The sequence below is a fragment of the Egretta garzetta genome, unplaced genomic scaffold, assembly GCF_000687185.1.
Source record: "Egretta garzetta isolate BGI_Z169 unplaced genomic scaffold, ASM68718v1 scaffold222, whole genome shotgun sequence".
Classification (NCBI taxonomy): domain Eukaryota; kingdom Metazoa; phylum Chordata; class Aves; order Pelecaniformes; family Ardeidae; genus Egretta; species Egretta garzetta.
In genome coordinates, this window is record NW_009258765.1 from 722,245 (window position 1) to 737,867 (window position 15,623).

At 40.2% G+C, this 15,623-nt stretch overlaps 1 long non-coding RNA gene across 2 annotated transcripts in view; it reads left to right on the forward strand.

The window, feature by feature from the left end:
• LOC118451717 overlaps positions 1 to 13,891 on the forward strand; it is a 79,763-nt gene extending 65,872 nt beyond the window's left edge. For both annotated transcript variants that reach the window (XR_004841268.1, XR_004841267.1), the window contains exon 3: positions 12,593 to 13,891. This is a non-coding gene — a long non-coding RNA (uncharacterized LOC118451717). The remainder of the gene's footprint in view (positions 1 to 12,592) is intronic.
• The last annotated feature ends 1,732 nt before the right edge of the window (positions 13,892 to 15,623 follow it).

The window sequence follows — 15,623 nt, forward strand, 5'->3', positions numbered from 1 at the left end:
TCTGAGAGATTGGTTCCATTTGCTGTTAATGTTCAGCTCTCATGCGCTGGATTTTCTGCCCTGAAAGAAAAATAAGAGTTCTCTAGAATAATCCAGCTTTTCATTTTATTTTGCAGCCTTGTCTAAGCAGATGAATCTGATAATTCCTTAAATGGGAAATTTGCCAGCTGAGAGAAACCTAGAGGGCAACAAATGGGCAGTGATGACAGAATGTCTGGAATGCTGAGAATGTTGTTTTGATTCCAGACTGTTTAAAAATATATTTGTCTAGTGGAAGGTAAAATGTTATACAGACAGATAACAGGAGATTTCCTAGGCATTACACACACACACTCATAACCAAACACACACACACACACACACACACACACACACGCATGCCAACACAGTATATGTATTTTTTTCTGTAGGCTTAACCCAGATAAATTAAATTGCAAAACCTCTCGATAAAAAGAAAAATAAATAAGGGCAGGACACAAAGCAGTGAAATCAAAGCAACTCTGCCTTAAGGCTGCAGAGATTTCCTTATCTTATCCTGCTGTTTCTAGGTATTGCAAAACATATGGCTCACCTTTAGGGGCAGTCCCCAAACAGTGGGAGATGTTGCATCCCGTCTGTGCTGCAGCAACTGGAGGTGCAATAACAAGGTGAATTGAGGACGCCAAGATGACTGTGTTTAAAGTCATTGCTGGGTTACTGAGGTGGTGTTTGGGGTGGGGGCGATTAGTTTGAGTGGGTTTTTTTAGCGACCATCTCGATGTGCCTTAAAAATCTGAACACGGATACTGCTGGAGAGGCAACTGTTTTGAGGAAACTTGGCAGCCTGAATCAGGGATAAGAATTTTAGGATTTTAAATATTGGGGGGGAAAAAAGCAAAGAAAGGAACAAAACCTAAGAACAAGGGCAGTTCTCTGTGTCTCCCACATTTTATTCTGTCAGCAGCTGAATTGGCTGAATAGGCTCCTGTCCCCCACTGTTCACAACTGTTCAGTATTGCACTGGAGCACAGAACTTCACATATATTGAGAGATAATACTTCACTGAAATTCATTAAAGGAATTCATCCCAATCTCGTTATACAAACAAACCTTTTTCATATATACTAGTCAAAATTCTCATATATGCTAGTCAAAAGAGGTGAATTTGATCTCAGGGTGTAGACACCCCTTTACTCCCATAAGGCATATGATGATGAGACAGCCAGCATCAACCATCACGTTAATCAGATTAACCCATCGACTGGACCAAAATTTAGGGTAGTTATTTCCTGTAACATGCAGATGATAATTTTGAAGGTTTTTTTCTGGTAGTTCACTTCTACTGCTGACTCTTACAGCATTTTATTAGAAAGTTAAAATGTGGTGAAAAACCTAGGTTACTGGCCAGCTCAAAGGACTGGGTTCCTCAGAGAGAGAAGGTGCCAGACCAGTGCTCTTTACCACAGAGTCTGAGTGGCATTTGTTGGAGGTTTTTTTTGTCTGCATGTTTTGAAATGCTCAGGTTTTTCACAGCCCTGTTTACTGCAGATAAATTCGTGTTCCTGCTCTTTTTTCATTTGGTGTATTTCTTTAGCCAGTATTCTCAGCTGCAGTTTTCATATCCAGACGGTATAACCTATTACTGTATGTCATGCATTTTAATTGGGGGAAGATTACAATTCACCTAGTAAAACTGTAATTTAATTTAATATAAACAGTTTTTACTCCTGTAGCTCTGCAAGTGATTTAGGTAAAAGGAAAAGGTAATGTTGGAAGGTAATCTGCAGTATAACAAAAACATTCTGTGTCTTTAGTCATCAGTCTTCAGCTTTGTTATAGTTGCCTAACCAGCATAAACTTCATATGATCAGGAAGAATATCTTGTGTTTGATACCTTTAAGACATTGGATCTGTCTGGATTCAATATGCAAGTTTGTGCCCTTACATTTCTTATTAAGCTCCTTGTTTTCTATGTAAATAGCACAACAAGCACATGTAATTTTAATATGGAGAGATTATTATTGTAGGATCACAAGACAATTCAGGTTGGAAGGGACTTCAGGAGGTCTCTAGTCCAACACCTGATTTAAAGCAGGGCCAGCTCTGGGCTTAGAAGCGGTTGTTCTGGGTCTCGTCCAGTCAGGAGTCTAAAGATGGAGACTGTGCAGAAGTCATCTTGCAAGAAAATTCATTATTTTTCTAATGCTGAAGATAGTAGCTACTGAATATAAAAAAACCTAATTTTCAAATAGATACTACAAATAAGTGTTCTGTTTGCAGATCAATGTATCAGGTCACTTCTGCCATGCTTTTTAGAACAGCCATTTATTTGCACTCATAAAACCGTCTGCATTTTTGCAGTATCTAACTGCTTAGCATGCCATGTCCTTCCAAGTGTACAGTGGAGTATGACTCCATCTGTAAGTTTTATTCTTGGATGATTCCTTTCTTCTCCTCAAACTCTTTTTTTCTATTTCTATTAAAATCCCCCAAGAATTTAGTGCAACTATTTAATTATAAAGCTGCTGTATGCTTGCCCCTGGCTTAAAATAAAGGGAAGAATCTGTTTATGTAATAATTTTGGAAGTGCTTTAAGGAGATATTATTTACCTCAAGAATTAAAGAATTGTCTCAAATGAGAAATAATACCCAGGAAATTCAGCTTCACTGACAAAATAGCAAGCTTTTTCGTAAAGCATACAAATGAGGGTAATGTTACATTCCCTGCCTGGCAAAGATGGGTTCTTTCTTAGGAAATTAATGACCATGATCTGTTTTATTAAAAATGGCTAAAAGCAGAAGTTTTTTCAACATTTTTTACTTCAGAATGTTCTTTTGATTAGATCTGATGTTTGTGCTGCTGAATACCACTGCCTTTCAAAGGAGTCTGTGGAAACCGGCATGTAAAATTCTGTGTTTCATGTGAAAGTGTGATGGAGAAGTGTTGAGGTTCTTACGGTTCAGGGCAGTCCTTGCTCAGGATACTGTCTGCTTTTTTGCAGAAGTAGAAAATACACTAAACAGAGGAGATGAAGCCGGGAAGGAAGAGGCTGGCTTTGAATGACAGGGAAGTTGGCTGGCTGATGCGCAAGTGTCAGTGTCTCTGGGATGAGTTTTCCAGTTTCAGGCCCGAGGGAAGGAGTGGGTGGAGAGTGCATGTGAAACTGAGATTTCTGCTCCTGGGTTCACATGAAGAAATCTCAAACAGCTCAGTATTTAATAACCTGCTAGGTACTTTAGCAGGCAGTGTAAACACCTGTGATTGCATTTTCAGAAATCAAGTCTGGTAATGTCCAAGTAGCCACTGTTCCTTGGCCCTGTTCTGAGATGGATGGCTGGTCTTGATCAAGGGACGTGCTGGCAGTACCTTATCTTGCTGCTGCTTGATTCACAAGCTAAATTGGTTTCTGATCACTGAATATATTTTAATTATCTCTTTCGTTGTTACATATTTAAGTATAGCTTTTGTAGTCACTCTCTGGAATTTAATTCATACTGATGGCCATCTTTCCAAGTAAAAGGATGAGGCCATGGGTTAACTTTAACTTGCAGTACTATTTTTAAGAGAATTCATGAATGGTGACTGTCAGCTTTACAACAAGCATATCGGTTAGGCTCATGGAGAAGTGGTACGTGGAGTGATTTCTTCTTGTTTTATTGTTTTGCAACGTCAAGATTTTCTGTGTGCATGATGACAACACCCAAGGGAAATAACCAGATGAAACAACGCTACTACTCTAGCTGGGTCCTGGTGATTCCAAGCCAGAGTATGGGTTATTGACCACAGTGTAATGGGTCTAGAAGAAGGGCACCATTTAAAGCCCCTCTTTTTCTACATTTTCTTACTGGCCAGTACCAGCTTTGTCCCTTCCTTATTTCCCAGAACTTGTTAGAAAGGAAGCATAAGAGTGTAACATCCTAGAGTAATCTTTGTCATCATTTAAAAGAATTTGATGACAATTTAGCATTTTTACAATGACTTCATTTCAACAGCATGCCACATTTGGAAAAACCTTGCCTGCAGTCTCCAAAATTTCAGCCCCTGCAGAGGTCCACTTACTGGAGCCTGGAAATAAAAGCCACAGGGATACAACAATAAAATAGTTTTCGTTTACAGCATTAGAAAACTCTGCCTGTATTTTTTTGTACTTTTATGAGAATTCTCTAGCAGCTTGTGAAGTGCATAGTTCCGTGGCAGCATGATGTTCAATTCATATCTATTTGCATGTAATTCAAACAGCTTTAAAATTTCTTATGTCACCTATCGTTCAGAAGGATGCACAAGAAGTAACTAGTATGGAGAAATTTTTGCTTGACAGCTATAGTCAGACCATCTTCAGGAAGGATACCTTGAAAACTCTCCTGTTTACCAAACTCCTGAAAACTTTTGAATGGCTGGAAAACTTCCAGAAGTCCTTTCAGTGTTTGTGTGTTTCCCTATTATTTTTGGCATTGTACAGTTCCATAATGCATACATTTTGTTTCCATTTTCTGCCTGATAGCTCCAGCATTTTATACTTAGTGGGCTAATCAAACAAATAACATTGTTCAGTACTGGGAAGAGATGAACGTGTTACATGCCTGGCTCTCTCCCCACTCTAAATAATGCAGCTTTTTTGTCTGCAGAAATGTACCAGATAAGGAAGGAACCAAAATGTTGGCTTGAGAAATATTATTAGTAGAATGGGTCCAAAGTACGAGTGATTCAGTCATCTGTCAGCCTGATAAATGGATTAGTGTAAGAGGTGTTCCAGTGGGGAAATGCAGCCCATAGGGCTTCCAGCTAATTATGTTTAAGTTGTTTAGTACTGCTGGGAAGCAGCATCCAGGCAATTACTGAAAGCTTTGATGCAGTGTGCACTATTAGAGTGTGTGTTCAGAAACTCATTACCCTTTCGTGCTTCTGTTGGATGGATTCTAGGAAGCTGACATGAAACAGAGAGCAGGAATCAATAACTAGAAAGGCATTTTAGTTAGCTTCTGATCCATTTCCTGATTCAGCAGCTTCTAGCCTAGAGTGTTTCATACAGTTGCTGAAATGTAAGGGGAAAATGCGACTTAAATATGTTAATTACCATATACACGCATCTGGTTACAGTGATGTGTAGCTGAAGTTCCACCCAAGATGAAGCTACAAAAGGTCCTGTGGGGACAAGCTGCTCCCCAAATCCCCTGTGGCATGTCCAAAGTGCCTGCTATCTCTCTCCCTAGTAAGTTGATTGTAGTCATTTCTCCTAAAGCCTGACCTTGAAATGGTTATTTATGCCTCCGCAACATCAAGATTATATTACTGCAGTGCCTATCGTATCCCGCCTTCAAAATTTCTTGGGAACTACAGCTAATCCACAACGAAGGTGATGATATTGGCTACACGTATTAAATCTGGTTTAAGAAAATTGTACTAGCTCTGACTTTGCCGCGGGCTGCAATTCGCATTACTGATGCACCTCAAGAAAATTGTACACACTTTGCATCGTCCAAATGTGGGAAATAACAAATCCTTTCACGTACTGCTCTGCAGTTGGGTACCTCCAAGATGTGCATCCTGAAAGGTATGTGCACAACTGGGGGCCAAAGACTTGAAAGTTCATTTATTAGGTTAGAATGACAGATGTGCTCAGGGCAAAAGTTACATGAATTAAACTAAATGGCGTGGGTTTCTTTTTAAGCTTGCACTTACTTTTGAATCAGCTAATGGCGATTGTTAGGACAATGCGGAGGAGACTATGTTTCTTCTTTTCCGTTTCTTCTGTGCTTTTGCCTGAGGTAGAGCTAAATAGACAAACAAGAGGATTACAGTTCAGTGCTTCTGAAGGGGATAATTCTTTCCCACCTACCTGCAGTATCACAGATTTAATAATTTAGTGCTTTCCTTTATGTTTCCATCACAACAGTCCTAGACATGCTGTGCTTTTTGTTCCAAGTTTTATAAAGTTCAGCAGAAATCTCATGAGTTACTGTCAAGAGAGAAGTATTTTTTTTTAATCTGGACTTGTTAATTAGAAAAATAGCATTTGGTTTGCCTGAGGGTTGATAAAATAAATGTTGTGCTATTTGATATGTGTGTATCTTTCTGATAAAGAATTTCCATAATTGCTGTGTTGTAGGCCATGGCACCCACGAATCCATGTACTGTAAAAAATCCTCTTACAGTACTGAGCACTTCCAGTGTTGGTACCTCCCTTGGTTCCTGACAGCTAAGCTTTCCATAAATTCATTATTACTGCTGAAAGTACCGGCCTGTCAAGTAATGGTAGATAGCTCATGTATCTCCCGTCTCCAAAACTATTATGCGTGATAGAGAGACTACACTGAAGTACACAGCTGAAGCAGAAAAAAAGCTAAAGCTGTGGAAGCATCTGTGCGGGCAAAGCATTGACTGTGGTAAATGAGTTTGAGAGTCGATGCTGTAACTGTGGCTGCCAGTCTGGCTCTAAGACTTTGTTTGGGATGCTAAGAGTTAATTTATCTCTGGAGGAGCCTGCGTAAAAGGGGTGGCAGAATATAGCCAAATTAAGGAGGCTGTGCTTCCAAAATTCTTATTTTTATGATGTCCACTAGCTTTGAGAGAGTTAGTTAAGATGAAAGACGAGAAGAGTTTCCGCTTGCAGTTTTGTGTTCCCTTGAGACACATGCTTCAAAGTGGCAGCCCAGGCTCCGTGAGCTGTACCTGAAAGGCTGCTGTATTCTGGGGAGAGGCTCTCGAGTCGAAGTATTTTAAGTTTTTCTGGGGAGACGGGTTCTTTCTGAGGGTTTTTTGTTGCTTTGGCTCAGGTTTTACCATGGGAAAACTTTGCACTGGTACTATAATGAATATTTATTTCAAAGTTGGCTCTCTGATTTCTGACTGACTCATGACTTTGTTTCCTTCGTCAAGTCTGAGCATTCGTCTATGGTAGATTTAAAATAAAAAACCTCCCCTAGCTTCCTTCAGAGGCGGCGGCTATGGGGGAAAGGTAGATACATAAGTGTCTAGAGAGGAAATTTTCTATCATAGCAAGCCATTAAATAGTATTTATTTACTCCGTCAGACCTTAGGGCAAATACATTAGTATGCAGGCATTGTGTGGGTTTTTCTGAACAGAGATTGAAGTTCTAGTGCATCAGTACTCTGCGGAAAGACGATGGAGAAACCCGGCACGTTGTGTTGTCCTGAAAATGGTGGTCCTGGTTTTGGCTCCACGTGACTGCAGTGTAATCCGTGATCCTTGAACAGACTAATTGCTGGTCATGCCCCAGGAATAGCCACAGCTGTGGTCATACCACTGTGATTGTATTTATAAGTTAATCCATAAAGAAACTAAAACCCCAGCACATTAGCAGAAGTTTTGCAAGTGTTGGAACATTCTCTTTGTGGATTCGTGCACTTTTTAGGAATTCCTTTAGAAAAGACATTTTTGGTTATTTTTTGCAGAAAGGTGGCATGATTGTTGATGTCCTATTGGAATCTTCCATATAGTCCTGGTTTACTACAAGTATAATCCCCCATGGGTTGTTTGAAAATATTAAAGCTGTTTATCAGTTTGAAAGAAAGCAAAATATTCATGTATCTTGCATTTCTTTCCCAGAGACACAGTGAAATCTCTCAAAAATGCTTTTGTAGTTCAGTGTCTGTTGAAGATGGCCTATTTATCATTTAAACTCTACTGTGCCTTTACAAGACAGAAAGGAGGAGGACAATACATTAGTCACCCAATTAATGTTTTTTTTATGATGGAATGGCATTAGAAGAAATGTGGTGAAACAGAATAGTAATGTCACTGGTTTGGTTTTTCCTCATCTGTGTTGCCTAGTAAAAAGAAAATGATTTAGAATCATAGAACCGTTTAGGTTGGAAAAGACCTTTAAGATCATCAAGTCCAACCGTTAACCTAACCCTGCCATCCCACCACTAAACCATGTCCCTAAGCACCTCATCTGCCCGGCTTTTAAATCCCTCCAGGGATGGGAACTCAACCACTGCCCTGGGCAGCCTGTTCCAGCCTGACAACTCTTTCTGTGAAGCAATTTTTCCTGATGTGCAATCTACACCTGCCCTGGTGCAGCTTCAGACCATTTCCCCCCATCCTATCACCCGTTACCAGGGAGAAGAGGCTGACCCCCACCTCGCTACAGCCTCCTCTCAAGTGGTTCAAAGTCTGCAGAAATAGTATTTAAACATAAATCAGATTGGAAATATGTATAAGTATACAAATCTATTTAGAGGAATTTAGTAGGATTTACAGAACATCTTTCTAAATGATGTGACTGATTGCTCTGAGTTTAAATCAACAGTAAATCTACTATACCATTTGGGTGCTCTTACCCCTAGCCACCTGCACAGCTGATAATTTCAAGTGCCTCCTATAAATCTGGCCCCCAATTTCAGTTTCCTAAAGTCAAGCAGGAGCCTGCAAAAGGAAATCTACATATGAAACAGTGGGTAAATGCAGTATTTTCTCCGTGGCCTACTAAGGGCAGCACCAAATCCAGGCCCCCTTTAAGTGAATGTCACTTTATTGACTTCCCAGTGCCAATGGTGCTGTGCAGCTTGGCACTGACACCCAGCTCCTACTCTGCCGTGTCCTGGCAGGCAGCTGCTCGCCCACCGCCACTGAGGGGACGAGCGGCGAAAGGCACCAACGTTGGTATTCTTCGGCTAAATTTGCACTTCTGATGTGAGCAGGGGTTTTTGTACGGATGGCCTGCATGTGAGTTGGTGTCAGGGTTTTCCACAGTTTTGCTTCACGGGGAGGTTGTGTCCGATGCAGTGGCTGAGAGATAAGGAGATCGATGGACGTGTTTGCATTGTTTGGCTGACTTGCAGGTTTTCAAAGGTGGTGCATCATTCAAAGTCAAACCGTGGGTACCAGATTTACAATTAGTGAAAACGAACGAAATTTTTTAACTGTTATTTTTGGTTGATACTTAAACACGGTTACATTTCCTGGCACCTTAGCAGCCCAAGGCATAGCAACAGCACTAACGCTGGCTAAACTGACACCTCCATTATCTTGCCTTATCTTTGCTTAAGGGACGAAATTTTTAAGGCTGCTAATTATGAGAGCAGATCACTGTAACATTTGGGCCATTTCTTGTTCTTACTTCCTTTTCTTCCCCCGTTCCCCCCTTTTGTGAGAAGCCCATGTTGCTTGTGTGCCCGGAATAAGGCTGCCGTTGTAGGGAGAAAGCCTGGAAGCGTGGTGCTGCGGCATCGCGGCAGCACCTGGATTTTAGCTGAGGTGGGGAGCTGCTTGTCTGACCCACTGAAATACCCCAGTGGGAAGCTTTTTCTGCCCAGAAAGCTTACTGCCTGCAGGGGTGGGACTGGCAAGTAGTTAATAACACAAATTGTTGTTCATGTTATTCATTGCTGTTATTCCTTGCTCCATGCCTGTGGAGCGGAGGCGCAGATTTAGAGAGCAGCGTTTGTATTGCCTGCCCTCGGTCATCTCACTGGTGCCCCGAACGACCCCGGTGAAGAGAGCTCCCACGACCGCTTTCCTGTGACCGAGTCCTTTCAGCTCATGGAGGAACGAACTGGCTTCCTAAATTATGAGTCAGAATATTATTTGCCGCAGAATTTAGTCCACCTGTCTCTGGAAGGATGGTTGTAATTCTATGACTCCACATATGGCCTGAACACAACACCTACTCTCCCACTGTATGTGTGTGTATATGTACATATGTGTCACCAAGTATGAGCTGGCACCAGCAGCTTAGCGTGCACAGTGCTCATCGCCATCCAGTGCTTCCGTGACAAAGCTAGGCAATCGTTTCGGATCATAATACACTTTATTTATGACCAGGAGGGGATGACTACATCACCCGATCTCCCCTTCTCCGTATTGCAAACTTTGGGTATCTGTGTGAAACCCAGTAACTTGTGTATGACTGCAGGATAACTTGCATTTTCACAAAAATCCATCTAGAAAAGTCCCATTAAACCTTGATATCAACAAATGGAGAATCTCTGCATTGTCCTTTTGATAGCTGCGCTAATGGTTACTCACAGGTGATGAAAGGCATGTGCTTTATTTCTCGTTTGAATTTGGCGTCAGCTTCCAGATGCTGAGTTGTTTTATGTATGCCCTTCTTTGCTAGATAAACAAGCCAGTTGGTACTTAGTATTTGCTGCCCATGAAAATCCTTTGGCGCTGTAATCCTGTCACCTGTCTTTTTTTTTAAATAAATTATACAAGTTCAACTCTCCAAATATTTCATATTAACATATTTTCTACCAGCATTCTAATCACTTTTGCAGCTGTATTCTGTGAGCTGTAGTGTTTTGTTTTTTTTTTTTTTTTTTTTTTTCTTTTTAAATCATGGAGACCTGCATCCTATTGTAGGTAATGAAAGGTTATAATGTTAACATTACCATGGAAGTTTAAAAATGAAAGTTTAAAAAACATTTTCTGTCTTTGCATACTGTTTATTTCAAAGCTTATATTAGCACTTATTTCTATATGAAGTTAGAGTTTAAGAAACACTTTTATTGTTAACGCCTTACGGGTAGGGGCATCTGCTAGCATGACAAATTATTACAAGCATCCACATGTATGCTCTCACCCAATCATAAGGGAAATCTACGTAACTTTTAAGTGTCAGTGACACTTATGGGTAATAAAATAATAATAAATCTATCTTTTAATCTCTAATTTGCCTTTTCTCCTTGCTTCATTCTTGAAAATAATTTATTTACTTGTCTCTAGTCTTCACACACAAAAAACTTCTTCAGTAGAAAGCCAGTATGAATGTTTTTACTGAGAAGTTGTCTGGCAAGGTAACCAAAACCAGTTATAGGATTCGATTAGCTCTTCCAGCCTGTGTGACCAGTGCTACCTGTACTGATACCTTCTGCCTGCTCTGTAGCAAGATGGGAAGATGAACGGCCTTTAAGTGATCCCGTCACTGATACAAGCTACCAGTGATCCAGTATATAAGATTAGTAAACAGAAAAAATGAAAATATGGCCCAACCAATTTATGAGTATAACTATGACAGAAAGAGTTAGTACAATTTCTTCAATAACAATACTTCCATCTATACAACATGAGTGTCTGGTAGTTTACAGTGTCCTTTAAACTCTGTGAATCTTGCAGAAGCCTTCATTCAGCACAGATGAGCCAGTTATTTTCCTGGTATTTGTCATCAGAGCAGCCTCAATATGTGTTAGTTACTGTTGCATAGCATAATGTCAGAGTATTGAATAGAGATAATTTTAATATAATAACACGCTTAACAATTTTCCCACAAGACGTGGAGAAATTTCGTAACAGCAGCATCCTCTAATTGTTGCTTGGATTTTCAGATTTTATATTTACACAGAGTTACGCTTCTTGAGTATATTGTATTTTGTATAAACAGACCATCCTCCACAGAAAAATGAGATGGGAGACAATTTGAAAATAAGACAAAGAGATTGCAACAACCATCTCAGAATGCCACCTGAGAATTAGATAGGTAATTATAGAGGTAGCCAGGTAGATGGAGGCTCATACACATTCAGCAGACAAACTCAGAAAAACTCTGGACTTCTAGCTGATGTATTGTTAGTACTTTGTGATGCTTAAATAGTCATTTCTTGTCCCTTGTATAGTCATTCACCTCTGATTAGAATGGGTACAACTCTTTCTCAGGTGAGTAGTTGTGTTTGGTTAGACGGTGTACTTGTCTCACAGGGATGTAAATGAGAACATGTTGTAGTACTGCAGACTGAGAATTAGAACTGGATTTATGAAAGCTTCTCCTGATGATGTGTTTAAATATGTTATTTATTAAATTGATTATATCATAAAATGATCCTTAATGTATAGTTTTAAAAGCTGTTAGACATTTGTGTGGAAGAGTATAATTAATTTTAAAAGTCTCCAATGAATATCTCATTTCACTTTACAGCATTTAATTATTAGATTACATAGACAAAAACTGAGCATAAGACTTAAGGCTTGGAATGCAGGCGTAGGAAACTAGTCAAGATACATGGCGGTCGAACGGCAGAGGGAATACGAAATAAAGCTTTACTCATCATAGTCAAAGGCAGGCATGGAGAAGTCTGCAAATAGGTTTATTATTGCAGAAAAATGCCAGGCTATCGTTCGTGTTTGATTTTCATAAATGCTTTCCTTTAGACTTTCCCCAAAAAACATACAGAAGGTAATTTCTTTGGCCTACTTACTTCTTTTTACACAGAAGTGATGCTCAATCAATTCCCACTGGCAGCTTTCTCAGGGAGCACTTTTGTGTCCTCCCCGCTGTTCTGAGGCAGTGCGCTGGCGTTTCAGTCCTGTGCTCAGCAGCAGTTCTGGACGAATTGCTTGCTGATGTTATACTTGACCAAAGAGGCTGAAAATTGTTGAGGCAAGCTCAGGGGGTATTAGGGTTCTTCCAGGTTCCTGGAAAAAAGTGCACAGCTTTGCAAAGCGCTCAAATGCTGCGAGCCGCTGGGGCTTGCCCTTGCCTGTCTCATTCTTTCTGTGATGGGTGTTGGGTTTTTTCCCCTTACAGTTCTGCCAAAGCTCCTAACTTGGGAGCTAGTACCTTGGCGAACGCCAAAAGCAAGAGGAGTCAAATGCTCGTGTTTGGGTGGGGTGATGGACACTGGTGTGACGGGTGCCTCTGCCTCTCGTTGCAGCCCTCTCAGCTGTCAGATGCGGTGATCTCCATGGTAACTCAAACCCCCAGACTCTTGACAGCAGCCTGCGAGGAGCAGCATTCAGCAGCTCAAGGGTCTCACGACCAGGTAAGCCAAAAGTAATCACCAAACAAGAGATTTCTCTGCGTCCACTGTTTCCTATCCAACTGCCTTTCAGGTTTTTCCTTGGTGAAGCCACGCATGCTGTTAGTCCCTGCGCATATATGTGACGATGTACTCCTACCAGTGCTGTCATTTAAGGCTACGGCAGTCCAGCTCTTTCAAACAGAGGCGTTTGACAAAAAGTCTACATTTATTCAGGGTCGCTTTTTAAGCTACAGATTGAAGAGCCACAATGCAGCGAAGCAAAGAAGTACTGTACAATTCTTTAAGTGGTTTTGGTGTTAAGTAATTGCTATGGTAGGAAATAACCCCCAAACACACCTGTCTTACCACTGTACCTACACCACTGTCAGTACTGCCCGGGTGCTAACATTAGGCTTGGGCTCTCTCACCCTCCTGGAATGGACCAGAGACAGTTTCTGTGTTCACGTAACATTCATTGGTACCCTGCAGCCTTTTCAAATTGCTGCTGTGCTCTTCTCACATGACTTTCTAAATCCCTCATTGTGCTAATAACAGCACGTGGAGCATTCTGGTTAACATCATAAGGAGGTACAGAATTCTTCCCCTTTTTGGTGAGTTATGGAGAAAACATGAAGAAAAACCAAGTCTTTGAGGGCTATACAACTGTGTTCACTATTCCAGTATCACTAAAGCTGTGAACAAAAGTAGTATCTCTGGTCTTACACACTTACATGTGTGGGCGTTTTATTACCCCTTTTGTCATAAGGTTTCACTGGCATTTGTATGGAATTGTTTCTTTACCATGAAGATTGTATTTATTTTGTAAGTCCTTGGTTTCTGTGCACTGATTTCTGGATATTACCCTCATTCTTTCCGTCTGGCTACATAAGTCCATTTGGCTGTAATACACCGTCCCCATCATACAAACCAATCCATATTACTCTGAATAACCGCTCTGCTAACTTTATTAACCATTCTGACATTTTTTGTGCCATAACTGCTGCTGTCAACGGTATTTACTTTTGTATCATTGATTATACTCTTAGATAATGTTGAGCTAGTACCGGATGATTTTATTGGAGTAATGTAGAGCGCTCTTCTTCAATTATTATTTCCTGTTAACAGCTACTATTTTATACCTATATCTTAATTTGGTGATATTGATAATAATTTCTTACTCTGAATGTTGTGTGGCTGTAAGCTAAATGCTCTTCAAAAGTCTTCATGTTTAATTTGTGGAGTAACTTCTATTGACCACTGTTCATAACTTTATCAGATGATTAAATCAAACTTTCTGTTTTACTGACCAAGTTTATATGAAATGGTGTTGACTGGCATCAGTTTTATTCATGTCATTTTACCAGTGAATTTATCCTTTATCAGTTTGCTGGTTATTTTGCCTGAGATTAATAGTGGCTTAGAGCTCTATAATTACTGAGATCATACCGCTTACCATCTTCAAATATTGGCAGAAAATGCTAGCAGTCTTACTGAATTTCTCTGGTGTTCCAAAATGTATTGAAAATTAGCATCATTGAAATGATACTCTTGCAAACACTTTCAGGACTCTAAGGCACAAATTATCTGGGTGTGCTAATTTAAAGTTGTCTTTTAAAATTCATTTTGGTTACTAATGGCCTCCTTATCTGTAAAAATGCTTTTTTTCTACTTACAGAGAAGAAAATATATGTTGGTTGTTTGGGGTTTTTTGCATAGCTGTTTCTATCCTTTTAAAACATGAATCAGAAGTTGGAGGCTCTCTGGTTTCTTGTTTGTTTTCTTTAGCCCAAAATTTTTATTTGAATTAATTTGTTGCTGATTTTTTTTTTTTTAATGTGTAATGTATGTTTCAATTCAATTACACCCTTAACCCAGAATTAGAATGTGATTTTTTTGCCACAGGTTGCCTTTTTTGGACTGTTTAATAGTGGCCTTTGGTCCCTGGCGTCAGTAGGGTAGGGAGAGTCCCTCCACATTTTCATCTCTCTACTTTCTCCCAAATGCAGAATTTTCCTCTACTTTACTGGGCCAATGAACTTCCATGCTTGTGATTAACTAAGCTTCACATAGTGAATGCGCAGGCCCAGAGTGTAATTATCCTTTTGGTATGTGAAAAAGCATTCTAGGAGTCAAATTTGGGAGCACCTGATGTGTTACTGCTGACTGCATGGCATTTCTAGCTTATGTCTCTCAAATAGGCATCCTTCATAGTTCTTTTCATGTTTTACAAGTACATATTTAAGGAGCAGATCACCCAGTTCTCTGATATGGTTTGCTGGCTTGCTTTATCTCATATTACCAACAGTATATCCTCCTGGGATCTGTTAGCAGATTATCTATATGAATTCAAGATCTTGTCCCCCGGTTCGTCAGTAATTCTGAGAACTAATGGTGCCAATAATGTTGAGTCCCATTTTCTATTTCTTTTTCTCTGGCTCTCTTTTCCTGAGAAGTTAGAAGTACTCATTTTAACGTTTTAATAGTGGAGATCTCTCCAACAGTTTAAAGTGACAACAACTACACAAACCATCTCTTCCTAAACAAGATCTTACGGCCTTTCTTGCCTGTTTTCTTGGCCTCTGATTCTTCCCTCCACTCAGGTGTCCATATGTAGGGTTGCGTTTGTATTGCGTCTGTTTCTGTAACACCTCCCAGTTTACTTGAGAAGCTTTTTGTCTGCCCTAGGTTGTCCTTATCCAAAGAGAGTAACCACATGAAGCTTACTCCCTAAATAGGGCTCCTTCTTCCATGGATGTGAGTTGCTGTTCCGAAAGCCAGAACCTCTCAACTTTTCACCAGATACATAGCCAATAATTGATCATCAATCTTTTTACTTTCTGTTGCTCTGAAGATCGGGCAGATCTCCAGGATCTCTTTCACATTTTCCTTATGAAACATGCAGCTGGTCTTACGCTAGCCAGAGATTTTGTAACGGGGAGTGACA